This window comes from Amblyomma americanum, chromosome 1 (genome assembly GCF_052857255.1).
Source record: "Amblyomma americanum isolate KBUSLIRL-KWMA chromosome 1, ASM5285725v1, whole genome shotgun sequence".
Classification (NCBI taxonomy): domain Eukaryota; kingdom Metazoa; phylum Arthropoda; class Arachnida; order Ixodida; family Ixodidae; genus Amblyomma; species Amblyomma americanum.
Window position 1 is genome coordinate 112,867,672 of NC_135497.1, and position 12,636 is coordinate 112,880,307.

The window sequence follows — 12,636 nt, forward strand, 5'->3', positions numbered from 1 at the left end:
TTATATATGTTGACCAGTGCTTGTTTCACTATTAAACAACTAGTACATTCATTCAAGTGAGCAACCGCAAAGAAAACAAGCAGTGCATACAAATTAAATTGCACACTAAATGATGCTGTTCATTAAACAGGTATTAGTTAGATCTGTACTCTGAGATCTTAGCTTTAGCGCCCTCGCATACACGTTTTTTCTGTTTCCGAAATTATCATTAAGCACCCGTGCTGCAATCTGTCTGCAAATCAACAAATGGTTTAAGGCGAGCAGAGCTCATAGAAATGATTCATTGCTTTGTCAACAGATTGCTGCAGGGGTATTAAGTGATCATTTTGGTACCATTTTCGAAAATAAAAATGTCCGGTAGAGGGTTATGCATTCCTCAACATGCAAACTTCAAAAGTGTATAAATTGTATTGCACATGTAGCAGGGTTTCCTGCAGCTCCGTAGGAAATTTATCATATCCTCTTCGAGTATTTCTATGGGTAGCTGTCTTGAAATGCATTTTGCTCTGCTAACTGGTCGGTGATAGCAGCTTTGCTTATCTGTGCTAAGGAACTATCTTTGGTCACATGGAAGCATTCAGAGTTAAAGGCTAGTCTGATTATATGATCAGATCCTCTCAGGTTCTGACATTCAATTTACAAGTGTTCGCAGCATCTGGATTGTGCACTGGGCACACTACATACCGTTTCATACATAGCGAAACTGCGGCTTTTTCTATATAGCGGCGGTGCTGTGGATGCGCAGATTTATTTTAGATGCTAGGTGCAGGTTTGAGAAATTGTAGTGACTTAAAGCAAGCCACACTTTTAGCACTGCAATTTATGCATTGTCACAGCTGTGCACAAACTAATGTTATGAAATACATATGTAGCCTGTTTGCTAAGTGGCACATTGAAGAGTGCTGGGCAATGCGCACTTTTTGCGAATTAATCCCTGGAATTTATAGCTAAACATTTTCTCTGGTGCTTTGTTTTTGTATTGGTAGAAGTTTCAAGATATGATGGAAGTGTATGCTCGACAGACATCTGAGGTTGGTTTGGAAACCGAGCCACAGGGAAATTGAAGGTAACAATTAAAAAGTGACTATAACACTTTAGGCAGCTTTGAAGATGAGGTTTCAAAAGAGAAAGCAGTGATGTCTTCAGCGGTGCCACGGGGACTGCAGTAAACAATATTCAACTGCTAGGATGATCTCTGCTATTCCCATGCTGCCCCTCACTTGATCCTGGATTCAATGTCGGATCAGCAGCCAGTGCCGTTTTGATAGAGATGAAACAGAAAAGGTATTCGTTAGCTTTGGAACCTCCATGCACATTAGATCCCCAGGTGGCCTAAGTTTTTCGGGCTTTCCACTACGCCACCACTTTCTCATATTTTACTCCTCCTTCCATCCCCTTCCGTCTTGGCATGGTTTTGATGCCTACTGAAGACAGTGCACACTTCTCTGAAAAACCAAATTAAAAATTTTTTTCTCGCTTTATTTTAGGCATACTCCCTGGCTACGTTTGCCTGCAAAGCCAAAATATCCAAGGTGCTAGAATGTAGGGCTCAGTACACAGCATGTGCTAACTACAACAGTGAACACTCATAGAAAGAAATGAGCATTTTAAGCTGGCTTTGTCAGCCATGAGTGCATGGGTGCACTGTCTTGAACAATAATGCTGCATGACTAGGGCAATCCCTTATTGTGTACCTGTTCAAGAAAAGAAGCCACATCTACCTCAGCCTGATGCTAACATGTGCAATGAGACTGTTATCTACTGATCGCCAATTTGAAATTCAGTAGAGCAAATCTGGTGGTTCTCGGAGCTTCACCTGCTTCCAGGTCAAAGGTTGGCAGTTACATGAAGCACTTTGTCATCTTGCAACTACCGTGACGCTTTGCACACAACTGTGTGCAGCTCTGTTGGAGGCATGTACATAAACAGTGTGTGTGTGTGTGTGTGTGTTTGTGTGTGTGTGTGTGTGTTTGTTTGCCTTGTGTAATTTTTACTTTTATTTATTTCTTTACCCTTATCCCGAGGGCATTACAGACAGTAGTGGGTTACATACGACAGTGAAACAAAATTACGGCAGTATATACATATATAAATCAAAATAAATGAGGGTCACAAAAAACAAAGAAAGGTTACATAAAAGCAGTAAAATGAATTAACAGCAAATAGGACAGATTAAAAAAACTATATAAGCACAGAAGGCATAGCGACAGCTTTTGCAAACATAAAGAAAACGGTGTAACACTAAAAAAGCATCAACGTGTGCGTATCCAGAACAAGAACAACAACTGTTTTTTAAAGAAATTGGCTGGATGAGGAAATTAGCCGTAAAAGCAAAAATGACACTGCTGTTTATTTATTTATTTATTTATTTATTTATTTATTTATTTATTTATTTATTTATTTATTTATTTATTTATTTATTACAGATACCTCAAGAGCCTTTGGGTGAGGACCTTATATGAGTTGTAATGCTAAAGGTGCTCATTTGGGAGTAGCACACCTAAAGGTACTCCTTCGAGGACAATACATAGGGGGGTGGGGGGTCAGTGTAAAAACATGTATAAGGAACATCATTAACACGCGAAGGACAATAAACAGGTAAGGTTTAACATGGAAAAATAACTAAGCGCCAGAGAATAAATAAACAGGCGATTAGAAAGAATATAACACAAAGTATAGGTTTAAAAAATAATAAGGCGTAATGGACATGACAAATACTACAATTTACGTAGTAGGCACGAAAAGAACGGAAGTAATCGAAAAAGTTCAGTAAATGGAAAACATGGAAACTGGAAGCATTTCAAATGCCAACGTCTCTGCAGATGAGATCAAAAAATGCGAATGCGTTAGATTCAATGGCTATATGCGCTGGTATATCATTCCTATCTATGATAGTGTGTGGTATGAATGACTTCGCAAATGCAGATGAACGACACGCGGTGTGTTTAACTCTGTGTGGGGCTGGTTGAGTCGCGGAAAGGCGGCTGATGGTGATTGGAATAAATCGTGGTGAAGAGATGGATGGTGATGCAGTTAATAGAAAAGCGTTAGTAGTGATAGTTTACGGCAGTGAGATAAGCCTTCTAATTCGGCGCGATTTTTTAAGGCAGTGACGCAGGTAGCATATGAGTATTCTGAAAACAAAACGTGCCGCCTGGTTCTGCAAGGACTAAATGTTAGCTACGAGATAGGCTTGCTCAGGATCCCAAATGGCTAGTGCGTATTCAATCTTCTGACAAATGAGTGCTATGAAGTTAAGTTTCTTCAGGTGCGGGGGAGCCAGTCAGAGGTTTTGCTTTAGCAGGCCGAGGAAGAGAACGGTGGTTGGTAAAGTTATATTAATGTGGTTAAGCCATGTTAAGTCTGAATGCAGGCGACCTCTGAGGTATACTTGTAAATAGTTGCAAGTTCGACCGAATCGTTATTTAAGTAATAGGTTATGGGAATGCGAAAATTGCAAGTGAAAGACATAAGATTAGTTTTAGAAGAATTAAGTGGCGTAAGCCAAGATGTGCACCATGCGGTTACTACATCAAGGTCAGTTTACAAACACTGTTGGTCAGTGTTAGAAACAATATTACGGCATATCATGTAGTCATGAGCAAACATCATAACTGGAGAAGACACGGAGATAGGTGAATCATTAGCATATATTAAATAGAGGAGTGGACCAAGAACGATCCCCTGTGGTAACCCTGATGTGATTTTAGAGTAAGTGGAGTTGTAGTTGTTAATGGAGATAAAATGAAGTCCGGCGTTTCTTGGGTTTGACAGCAGCAGTTTAGATTGAACGCGGACATGGACGCAGAAATATAAGAAATTTCCACGTTAGATCCGGGAGCATCATCATTAGCCTGACTACACCCATTGCAGGGCTAAGACCTCTCGTATGTCTCTACAATTATTTCTGTCCTTTGCGAGCTGCGCCCACCGTATTCCTGCAAACTTCTTAATATCATCCACCCATCTAACCTTCTGCAACCCCCGCTACGCTTGCCTTCTCTTGGAATCCACTGCTTCACCCTTAACGAGCAGAGGTTATCTTGCGTTCGCATTACATGCCCTGCCCAAGCTCATTTATTCCTCTTGATTTCGACTAGGATGTCATTAACACGCGTTTGTTCCCTTACCCACTCTGCCCACTCCCGGTGTCTTAACGTTACACCTATCATTTTTCTTTACATGGCTTGCTGTGTTGTCCTTAGCTTAAGGTGAACCCTTTTCATTAGATCAGGGGGAAATTACAAATTATTACCGTACTTGGGATGAATGGTGTCATTAGCTTCTTGCAGTTTTATACCACGCTACCATATGTGTAGTGCCTGGAAATGATGCATTCCAAATCGACTTCCGACGAGTTACTGTATCCTTCAAGTCCCTACAGTACTGCGACACCTGTTTCAGCACAGCACAAATTGTAGTGCACTATTTTTACGCAAGTGTTATTTCTTGGTGAACCAGTGCAATGGCACGAGGCCAAAAAGGAGAGGACGGGACAAGTGCTGGTGTGTTCGCTCACAGCTGAGACCCGCAGTGTGCTGACGCCTGTAGTGGCTCAGTGGTATGAGCATTTTCCTCAAATGGGAGGTGTGGGGCATAATTCCTAGTGCTCCCAGCTACCCACCAGTGATAAATGCGTACAAGCTTTCCCCTAGCCTCTTGCACTATCGAAATATTGCTTGCAGATGCTTATTGGCCCGCCTTGTGAACGAAGCCTTCTTTGAGAGGACTGGTGATAAAGGTGTAATGAAATTGCTTAACTGCGATAGCTACAACTCTTTTTTTAAGGAATCTTTTAACTGACACGTTATATATACACACAGTTGTGTGCGAAGGGACTTGCAGCGTTTTCAGAGAGTGTGCTGCACCTAGCAGCGATTGCTTTGTTTCAGGTGAATTTTGCATCCTTCATGTCGTATGTTATGTGGTTCTTTTATGCCATGTAATTTAATAATAATATAATTTATTGGTCTTTCATTACATATAATGGAGGAGATAAGGCAAAAAGCTGCGTACGCAGCTTGACTAAGGCCTTATCCCCTCAAAGGCAAAACAGTAGTGAACACAGACCGAACACCGATCAGAAACTAGTAACAAAGAATAATGAAGACAATAGTTACAAATGTACAATAGATTCAAGTATCTGCGCCAAAGAAAAACAAATTTCGGTTAGGAGCAAACACAAAATGCAGTGGTAGGCCAAGTCGACAATGTACACAATGAAGAAATTATGGGTACGGAAGGAGCATGAGTAGCACAGCATATTATGACGTGAAGCAATGAAGGCACATAAAAATGTCTAGCACATCATTTGACATAGGAAAACAAAGGAAAAAACGGTTAGGTTCTTACTCGCTGAGCATTAAATATAGCGATAAGGACACAAAAACTATGGTACAGCGGCACATTGCTTAAGATATAAAACTAATAAGGACATTACAAAAATAGTGTCGTGAATTATCATGAAGGAAAAAAAAGTTGTTTTAAATGTTTGAGGTGAATGTTAAGAATGTCTATATTTTCTTGAAGAAAATTGTTGAGAAGAGTTGGTATCTGATATTTTAGAGAGTGTGTTGCATAATTAGTTCGATAATGCTCTACTTTCCAGTATAAGGGATTTCGCGTATTATAACCCGATGGCTCTTTGATTACCAACTCACCAAGGTTAATAAGATAATTATTGTGCTGTAGTTTGCCACGAATCAAACATTTACAAAGCTGGTATCTATGTATATCATTAACGCTTAGCAAATTCAGGTTATGGAGCAAGGGTGCAATCGGATGATCATAGGCAGACCGGGTCATAACACGGATTGCCTTATTTTGGAGCCGGGACAGTTTTAACTTGTTGCTTAGTGTGGTAGTACCCCATACAAGAATGCAATAATTTATGTGCGACATGAACAGAGAATTGTATAGGATTAATGCTATTTTCTGAGGAAGGTAGTCTCTATGGCGATGAAAAATACCAAACATGTTTCCTAACTTGGAAGCTATGTGGTCCACATGGGCGTCCCAAGACAAGGTTTCTGTAAATAATACGCCTAGCGTTTTAAAACTAGGTACTATCTCTACTGTGCAATTATTGAGGGTAAGTGTTGTGTTTTGCGGAACAGATCGAGACTTTGCGCGATAAATGATGGCTTTAGTTTTTGTTTCATTAATTACTAGACCATTTGCCCTTGCCCAGTTACTAACTGTATGTAGAATTGAGTTACCGGTATCAAGAAGTTCTGTGCACGTGTCTGATGAGAGTAATATGGTGGTGTCGTCTGCATATACTACAAATTCTGCTCGTGCATCAATTGCTGAAATGTCATTAAGATATATGTTAAATAAAAGTGGACCCAATATACTGCCTTGAGGAACTCCAGAGTTAACTGGCAACGGACATGATGGGTGATCGTTTATGCTTACGTACTGGGAGCGACTACTCAAATAAGACTTCGGTAAGTCTAAAGGTGGGCCATATATACCATAATATTGTAATTTGTCAGTAAGAAGATTGCGATTCATGTAGTCAAATGCTTTAGTGAAATCAATGAATATGCTTAGTACAAATTTCTTAGCCTCCAGATTTTTAATTATATATTCTTTCTGCTTAAGAAGAGCTAACTGAGTTGATCGGTACTTGCGAAAACCGTACTGATCGTCGCTTAGTATATTCACTTTTTCACAGTATGACGTAAGCCGTTTGTGAATTAATTTTTCAAGTCCTTTCGAGAAGACTGGCAAGATAGAAATAGGACGGTAGTTATTGAGATTATTTTTTTCACCTTTTTTATGGATGACAGTTACTTTCGCTAACTGCATTGATGCAGGAAAGACACCATCTCTGAAGCACATATTAAATATATCAGTAAGAATGGGGGCTATGATGTCTAGTACAAATTTGATAGGCTTGATTTGCATGTTATATGCATCACAGCTGCAACTGTTTTTGAGGGACATAAACGCGGTGATTACTTCGTTCTCAGTTACTGGATGGAGATACATACTGTTTGTGTGGTTAGGTTTTATAAAAGAACTTGCAGCACCGGTCAACGTCGGTGTCGGCAAATTAGTAAAGTATTCATTGAATACATTCGCTAAGTCAGAACCGGATATTGTTCGACCATTTATGACAAGATCGTCTACACAACTTGAAGATGCTGACCGATTTAAGAGACTGTTTAGTTTGTTCCACGTAACTTTAACGTCACTGGCGGTACTTTGAAATGCATTTTCAAGGTAACTTACTTTAGCAACCTTCAGTGCTTTATTAAGATTGTTGCGGTATTTTTTGAACTCGCGCAAGTCGCTGACTTCACGGGTGGCTAAGAATTTGCGAAACAGTTGATTCTTCATGGTAATTTTGGTTCACAATTGAGTCGTTATCCAAGGTTTTCGAATTCTTTTAGAGGTACGATATTCTATAACAGGAAAGTATTGATTATAAAGTGTACTTGATTTGTCACGGAACAAATCAAATGCGTCACCTGCGTTTACAGCATTTATCACATACGACCAATTGAAGTTCTGTAGATCCTGACGAAACCTTATCAAACTTGAGTGGATGAAGCGCACAAAAGGCACGGCATATAGGCAAAGACGGACACGACACAGGCGCTACTTGCAACTGTTTATTGGATACACGCACTGCTTATTTATAGCCAAGAGGTAGGGTGATGGAAAAAAAAAACACAAGCAAAGGGTAAAAGATACTGGCGATGGTATGGATACTGCATTGTAGGGAAGTGACTCAAATCTTTCTGAATTTATCTAAAAATATACTCTCATTCTTATGTATGACTAGCGATGGGGTACTGATGCAGGAACTCCCGCCTTTATTAATCCTTTGGGCTTCTAGCAGTTCTCGGGCAGTCTTATCTTTACTTCTGCAAAGGATTTGAGTTTCCTGGAGCTTTGGTTGACAATTCTTCTTCTCTTCTTTGCCGCAGTCCTTGCAGTGATGCGGCAAATGTGACCCGGTACCAACTCTTAGTGATCGTTTGTGCTCGGTTAAACGTGCATTAATACATCGGCCTGTCTGGCCGATGTACACCTTTCCACAGGTCAGCGGGATGCTATAAACCACCCCCACAGCGCATTTCAGAAACGGGTTTACATGCTTAATTTCACATTCTGTTGATTTGGCATCATCATTTCCAATCTTTCGACACAGCGATGCAAGTTTTCTGGGTGCAGAGAAGACCACTGGTACTTTGTATTTTGCAGCAACACGCTTAAGATTATGAGCCACTTTGTGGGAGTATGGAATCACCACCGGTTTGATTTTCTTTTCAGATACTTCACCATCTTCGCTCTTTCTTTCTCTTTCTTTTTTTACTTTTTTCAGTAATGCTTCCGTGACAGAACTAATTACCAGGGAAGGAAAGCCTGCCTGTCTAAGCTTTTGTATCTGTATATCAAAGCTTTCCTTTACTTTATGACAGCACGATTTTTTGAGAGATGTTTCAAGGCACATGATGGCAATGGCACGTTTCACAGTTTTAGAGTGCGTCGAATCGTAGGGCAACAATTCTTTGCGGGCACGAGGTCGATACATCCGGCAAACGCCTTCGTCAGTAATGGTTATGTCAATATCTAAAAACTGCAACTTTTTTCTTCCGCGAGTTCATAAGTAAAATCCAAACCCTTGCCATGTTGTTTAAAATCTAAAAGGATATCCTGCACAGTTTGCAAATAAGTCAAGGGTGATTGCTTAGTCAATATAATTAAAAAATCGTCAACGTACCTAAAGGTCTTGAGAACTTTGCTTGCGTCAAATGCCACCGATAAGGTTCTGTCAATGCCCGCAAGAAAGATGTTGCACAGTACGGGAGCGACGCACGAACCAATGCATATTTCTCTTTTTTGCACATACATTTCACTTTGAAAAGAAACGCTTGTCGAAGACAAATAAAACTCTAAGAGTGCTAAAAAGTTATCTGCAGATATTCCGGCAGCATTTTGGAAAGCAATCAGGCCGCTTGTTTCAATGCAGGCCAAGACAGATGCCATCAACTCTGCATGTGGTATAGAGTAAAAGAGATCAACCACATCTACAAAAAAAATACAACCTAGTGATTCGTTCTCGCGTAGCAATTGAATGATTTCCAGACTGTTCTTGACACCAAACGGATCTTCCAGTACCAGGTTATTGAGTTGTTTTTGAAGGTAGCGGCTAACAAGATTTTGCCAGTATCCTCTTTTGCTCACTATGCACCTGAAAGGTACACCTTCCTTGTGTGTCTTCGCAGTGAAAAACACATCCAAACTATTGCGCTTGCTGTCGTGAATACCTTTTGCGAGCTTCTGTAAACCGAGTTCTTCACATACGGAAATTGCCCGAATTTTTACCCTTCCAGGTTTCAGTTTTGTAGTCTTGAAATTCTTGTGGATGGCCTGGACTGCTTTCTCGCTGAACATGCCTGACGGCAAGACGACGAAGCCTCCTTCTTTGTCGGCCTGCATAAGTCGTAGGTCATTGTCGTTGAAAAAAATCTACGACATGCTTCATTGGAGATCGTTGGCGAGGTCCGAATGTTGGTACCGTCCTGATAAGGCTGTCAACACCGTCGAGCAGGCACCTTTCCTTGTCCTCCACATCGGCTTTGTTAGAAATCTGTCGATTGAGGGAAAGGAGCTCATGTTCCGGGATCCTCGGCTCGAGGCTGTACTTCGGTCCCTTCTTGATGACTTGAACGACGTCTTCCGGAACGTATGCTCCCCCGAGAATCTGAAGAGCCGTACCGCCGTCTTGGGCTTCATTCCTTCCTTTGGGTAGCAAAAGCTTTGGGTAGTACGTTCCGGAAGACGTCGTTCAAGTCATCAAGAACGGACCGAAGTACAGCCTCGAGCCGAGGATCCCGGAACATGAGCTCCTTTCCCTCAATCGACAGATTTCTAACAAAGCCGATGTGGAGGACAAGGAAAGGTGCCTGCTCGACGGTGTTGACAGCCTTATCAGGACGGTACCTACTTTCGGACCTCGCCAACGATCTCCAATGAAGCATGTCGTAGATTTTTTCAACGACAATGACCTACGACTTATGCAGGCCGACAAAGAAGGAGGCTTCGTCGTCTTGCCGTCAGGCATGTTCAGCGAGAAAGCAGTCCAGGCCATCCACAAGAATTTCAAGACTACAAAACTGAAACCTGGAAAGGTAAAAATTCGGGCAATTTCCGTATGTGAAGAACTCGGTTTACAGAAGCTCGCAAAAGGTATTCACGACAGCAAGCGCAATAGTTTGGATGTGTTTTTCACTGCGAAGGCACACAAGGAAGGTGTACCTTTCAGGTGCATAGTGAGCGAAAGAGGTTCCTGGCAAAATCTTGTTGGCCACTACCTTCAAAAACAACTCAATAACCTGGTACTGGAAGATCCGTTTGGTGTCAAGAACAGTCTGGAAATCATTCAATTGCTGCGGGAGAACGAATCACTAGGTTGTATTTTTTCTGTAGATGTGGTTGATCTCTTTTACTCTATACCACATGCAGAGTGGATGGCATCTGTCTTGGCCTGCATTGAAACAAGCGGCCTGATTGCTTTCCAAAATACTGCCGGAATATCTGCAGATAACTTTTTAGCACTCTTATAGTTTTTTTTGTCTTCGACAAGCGTTTCTTTTCAAAGTGAAATGTATGTGCAAAAAAGAGAAATATGCATTGGTTCGTGCGTCGCTCCCGTACTGTGCAACATCTTTCTTGCGGGCATTGACAGAACCTTATCGGTGGCATTTGACGCAAGCAAAGTTCTCAAGACCTTTAGGTACGTTGACGATTTTTTAATTATATTGACTAAGCAATCACCCTTGACTTATTTGCAAACTGTGCAGGATATCCTCTTAGATTTTAAACAACATGGCAAGGGTTTGTATTTTACTTATGAACTCGCGGAAGAAAAAAAGTTGCAGTTTTTAGATATTGACATAACCATTACTGACGAAGGCGTTTGCTGAATGTATCGACCTCGTGCCCGCAAAGAATTGTTGCCCTACGATTCGACGCACTCTAAAACTGTGAAACGTGCCATTGCCATCATGTGCCTTGAAACATCTCTAAAAAATCGTGCTGTCATAAAGTACAGGAAAGCTTTGATATACAGATACAAAAGCTTAGATAGGCAGGCTTTCCTTCCCTGGTGATTAGTTCTGTCACGGAAGCATTACTGAAAAAAGTAAAAAAGAAAGAGAAAGAAAGAGCGAAGATGGTGAAGTATCTGAAAAGAAAATCAAACCGGTGGTGATTCCATACTCCCACAAAGTGGCTCATAATCTTAAGCGTGTTGCTGCAAAATACAAAGTACCAGGAAACTCAAATCCTTTGCAGAAGTAAAGATAAGACTGCCCGAGAACTGCTAGAAGCCCACCGGATTAAAAAAGGCGGGAGTTCCTGCATCAGCACCCCATCGCTAGTCATACATAAGAATGAGAGTATATTTTTAGATAAGTTTAGAAAGATTTGAGTCACTTCCCTACAATGCAGTATCCATACCATCGCCAGTATCTTTTACCCTTTGCTTGTGTTCTTTTTCCATCACCCCTACCTCTTGGCTATAAATAAGCCGCGCGTGTATCCAATAAACAGTTGCAAGTAGCGCCTGTGTCGTGTCCGTCTTTGCCTATGTGCCGTGTCTTTTGTGCGCTTCATCCACTCAAGCTATGAACCAACTTGCCCAAGAAGGTGTTTTACTACAATACTTATCAAACTTGAAGACAAAATTTTTTGATACAATACAGATCGCGCGGTGTTTATTCGTTTTCTACCTAACTTAACACATATAAAAATTGGAAGATGATCACTGAAGCCGTAAGCCATAACTCCTGACACAGTTTGGTTTAATTCGTAATTAGTTAGAAATAAATCAATTAGCGTTGCAGAACTGCATGTAGTTCTTGTGGGTAGTTTAATAGTATTTTTTATGTAATGTGTCTTAAGTAGAAGACTGAGCTCTCACAGCTGATGAATTTGAAAGAATGTTAAGATTAAAATCACCGCCACAGACAACATGAAGTCTATTCTCATTAACATATGTAAACAGACGTTCGAGAAACGCAAAAAAAGGTGAATAATTTCCTTCTGGTGGCCTGTATATTGTTACCAGTATGGGTTTGTCGCATAGTATTGATAGTACTTCTATATCTCTAGTGCAAAGTGTAAAAGATGGCAGCAGCTCATACTTTATGGTGTCATGTAATAATGATACACCCCCTCCACGACTGTATGTTCTGTTCAAGTTGCATGTATTGTAACCAGGAAGTCTGTAGGCGTCCATATCACATGTGCACCAAGTTTCAGAGAACATTATAACCCGATATTGAATTCTTGACTGACTGAAAAAGGTGTCTAGTAAAGTACTTTTATTTCTTGCCGACTGCGTGTTCACGTGAAATACCTTAAACGAAGTTTGGAAACCTGCACCAAGAAAGTTGTATATATTATCTGGATCTATGTAACATTCACCTGACATTCAAGAAAAAAGAATCCGCTTAACCAAACAACCACCATGTAAACTACAGTTCTATCGTTGCCAGGTCACCTACTGTCTTGACGCGCCACGCATTCTCGCCATCTTTCCGCCTGACAAAGATCTTTGCATTCCTGTGCCATGCATACTGGAAGTTGTGGCTTTTCGCCCATTATTTCGCGTCC